Below are 3,931 nucleotides of genomic sequence, written 5' to 3'. Positions count from 1 at the left end.
GATTTGGATGCAGGTTTCTGCAGGTCAAAATTTTTTCTAAGTGTTGGATGCAGAATAGAGTTCGATCGATCGAACTCAAGTTTGAGATCAATCAAACTATACAGAATGCTCAATAATGACATGAAAGCTTATGCAATCCTCACCAAAGTTCCTTGAAATGCATATGAACCAAAAACAAGTATCTAGACTTCGCAAGAAATGAAAGATAGAAATGGGGGATGAATAGGGTTTTGACACCCTACGAATGCTTTTGCTAGTCTTTAACGTCTCTAGCAAGACATTGGGCTCTTTTAACCCGGATCAAAGATCTTATAATGCATCCCCTCCTTGTTGGGGTGATAGATGCTTTGAATTCCACCCAACAAATGGTTCTTTGAAGAACTTGTTGGATTAAGCTCAAAAGAAATCTTTGGTCCCTTGTCTATACAATTACAACCTTTGGGCTTCCATGCTCTTTCAAAGCAAGAGTTTGAAACAAGACTTTTAGAATGTAAGGTTAAAGATGATCCTTTAGAAGTTTTGGTTTTACATAAAAGCTCATTTCCTTGGCATTGAAGATTATGACATTCATCTACAACATTAACTTCTCCTTCATATTTCTCAAATGAATTGGGTGTGGGATTAAAGATATTCAGCTTCACCTTCATGTGGCCAAATGAAATCTTTATTATCCTCGTCCTACAATTGATGTTGGCATTAGCGGTTGCCAAGAAAGGACGACCAAGGATAACGGGAATTTGGCTCTTAGGATTAGGAACCGGTTCCGTGTCTATGACAACGAAATCAACCGGGAAGAAGAATTTGTCAATCTTTATCAAAACATCCTCAATTATACCCCTAGGCTTTTTAATGGACCGGTCGACAAGTTGCAAAACTACCGACGTCGGTTTTAATTCACTTAAGCCCAATTTGACATAAACCGAGTACGGAAGAAGGTTAACACTTACTCCTAAGTCAAAAAACACCCGATTAATGATATGATCACCAATAATGTATGATGTAGTGGGTGAACCGGGGTCCTTAAACTTTGGAAGAGTGTTATGTTGCAAAATTGAGCTTACTTGTTCGGTCAAAACCACTTTTCTTGGTGCTTGGCTCTTATTCTTTCGCTTTTGGGTGCACAAGTCTTTCAAGAATTTGGCATAAGCCGGAATATGCTTGATTGCATCCAATAGTGGAAGATTAACTTTCACTTGCCTAAGCATTTCCATGATTTCATTGGTTTTTGCCTTTTACTTGTCTTTTGAAATGGATCATTTTAAGGCATCTGGAAATGGAACCTTTGGTTCAAACACTTTTTCAAAATTTTCTTTTAAACTCTCTTCAACACAAGAAGTTTTCAAATCATTTTTCAATAAGACCTTTTTAACATCATTTTTCAAAACTTCTTTTTCAAACACATCTTTTAAGACTTTCTCATTTACAAGGTCATGTATATGCAATGAAGGAGGAATGGGATGTGAAACGGGATGGGTGACAACTTGAGGTTGCACCGGTTCACTCTTTTCATTGGACATTCCAACTTGGTTGTCCACAATCCTACCACTCCGCAAGGTAGTCACTGCGGAATGGGTTTCCACAACACATTGTTGCTTAGATGGGGCATTTATAGGCATCTTTCCTTTCTCTCTCACATTTAGAGTACTAGCTATTTGCCCTACTTGGGTTTCTAGCTTCGCAATAGATTGATAGTGAGAATGAAGCAATTGAGTGTTAGCCTCTAAAGTGCCCAAAGCATTCAAAACTTTGTCTTCAAAGGCGGAATTTCTAGTATTACCTTGGGAATAAGATTGGTTGGGAAAATGAGAATTAGTAAATTGATTCCCTTGTGATTGATAAGGTCTATAACCTTAGGATCCTTGGTTTTGAAGTGGAAGTGGAATGTACTTCCCTTGAAAACCGCCTTGGGAAGGGTTTGAGCCCTCTCCTTGGTTTTTCCAAAAGAAATTCAGATGATTCCTCCAACTTAGATTATAATGAGTACCATAAGGATTGTTCCTTTGGTTCACAAAAGCCGCATTGACTTGTTCATTAAGTTCACTTTGCACTTGTCCGTAAGGACAATGAGAAGTAGAATGAAGAACACTAGAACAAGTCATACATGTTTCATTTGATGCACGATGAGAATGGTTAGGGAAGGAAGATACTTGGTTCGCCGAGTTTTGGTTAATAAAAAATTGATCAAACCTTTGAGATAAAGACTTCATTTTGGTGACTATTTCATTTGAATGGTCGACTTGATGTAAGCCAACACTCTTCCTACCTTGTGAATTTTTATCATTCTTGGATGATAGTGTTCTGTGCAAAGAATTTTCACTCACGCTTTCATAGAGACGCCACACGTTATCCTCATGCCTATCAATGTATGAGCCACCTATGGAAGCATCAACCATACCCTTCTAGTTGTCCAATAAGCTCTCAAAGAAGTATTGAACTAATTGCCATTTGGGCATGTCATGATGTGGACACTTCTTAAGCAATTCATTGAAGCATTCCCATGCCTCATGAAACGTTTCTCCATCCCCATGTGAAAATTCTTGAATTGAGGTTCTCATGGCATTGGTCTTAGAAACTGGATAGTACTTTTTCAAGAACTCTTGTTGCATTTCTGCCCAAGAAGTGATTGAAAAAGGCCTAAGATTGTTAAACCAATACTTTGCCTTGTCTTTTAAGGTGAATGGAAAAAGTTTGAGTCTTAAAATCTCTTCCTGCATGTCCGTATATTTTACGGTGGAACATACTTCAAGAAACTCATCCAAATGCTTCTAAGGTTCTTCAGTTGGAAGTCCATGATAGTTGGGAAGCATTTGAATGGTTTGTGGCTTAATTTCATAATGATATGCTCTAAATGGAGGCAATTGGATACATATAGATGCATTATACTCATTAGGCACATAATGGTCTTTTAAAGCAAGAGGTGGATTAGCTACTTGAGGTGCAACATGAACACCTTGGTTTTGAATTCCTTGATTGTTTATGGGAGGTTGTGGAGCATACATTGGCCTCGGCATTCCATATGGAACTTGGCCTTGTTGTTGTGGTGGTTGGTGAATGAATGGCCTAGGCATGCCTAATGGTACTTGTATGTTCTCATTGTGCACATTGGGATGAAGGATACCTCATTGGTCTATGTGACCAAGGTCCTCAACATGATTATCATTATGGTCATCCATTGAAAGATTGGCTCTATTTAAACTTCCTCTTCCCCTAGGATTTCTAACGATAGATTCAAGATGCAAATCAAGAGGGACAAGAGTTGGTCTCAATGAACGACGTCCATGCATGCACAATGCAAAACACAATAAACACAAAGAATGACAAACACTATGCCTTCACAACAATGCAATTAGACTTCTTCCACAAACATTTAATTCATACTCCCATGCTTTAACAATAATGATGCAAGACAATTAAAAATAATCCTCCACGCGGGCCGATGATTTAACTAAGGGATTGAGTAAAGAAAGTCTCACAAAGGTCCTTTAGCATTTCAACTCCAAATTTAAAGCTTAGCTTAGCAATTTTTAGAATTTTTAGCTTTTTTACTTTCTTTGCTTGAATTGAATGCTCAATGGCTCCTTTGCTTGCTTCCTCTCCAACAATGCACCTAGTTAAGTAATCAACGCAATAAGTAACCAAAAAGAAAAATAAAAATAAAGTAAAGACACGATCAAAAGAGGACTAATCCTAATCAATTCCACAAATCTGACATTGCCAAATCTAATCAACAAATCCCCGGCAACGGCGCAAAAAACTATGATGCTTGGCCCTAGGTGTGCACAAAATAATGCACAACACTTTGAGTTTGGAGATTAGTGTCAAGTGGGCATCATACTTAAATTTCTAAACCGTTTAACACCTATACTATGTAGTATGAGTGAGAAGGGATCGTCCCAAGGGATTATAAGGATCGAGCAATGTTATGGAATCA

The 3,931-nt window shown here is 38.0% G+C and overlaps 1 pseudogene; it reads left to right on the top strand.

Annotated features, from left to right (window-relative positions):
- Nucleotides 1-2,451: 2,451 nt before the first annotated feature.
- LOC132280364 (small nucleolar RNA R71) lies at nt 2,452-2,550 on the top strand (annotated as a pseudogene).
- Nucleotides 2,551-3,931: the final 1,381 nt, after the last annotated feature.

Source organism: Cornus florida, unplaced genomic scaffold, assembly GCF_030987335.1.
Source record: "Cornus florida cultivar Cherokee Brave unplaced genomic scaffold, ASM3098733v1 CherokeeBrave_3.0.0_Hap2_Chr10, whole genome shotgun sequence".
NCBI lineage: Eukaryota > Viridiplantae > Streptophyta > Magnoliopsida > Cornales > Cornaceae > Cornus > Cornus florida.
This window is presented reverse-complemented; position numbering and strand designations above follow the sequence as displayed.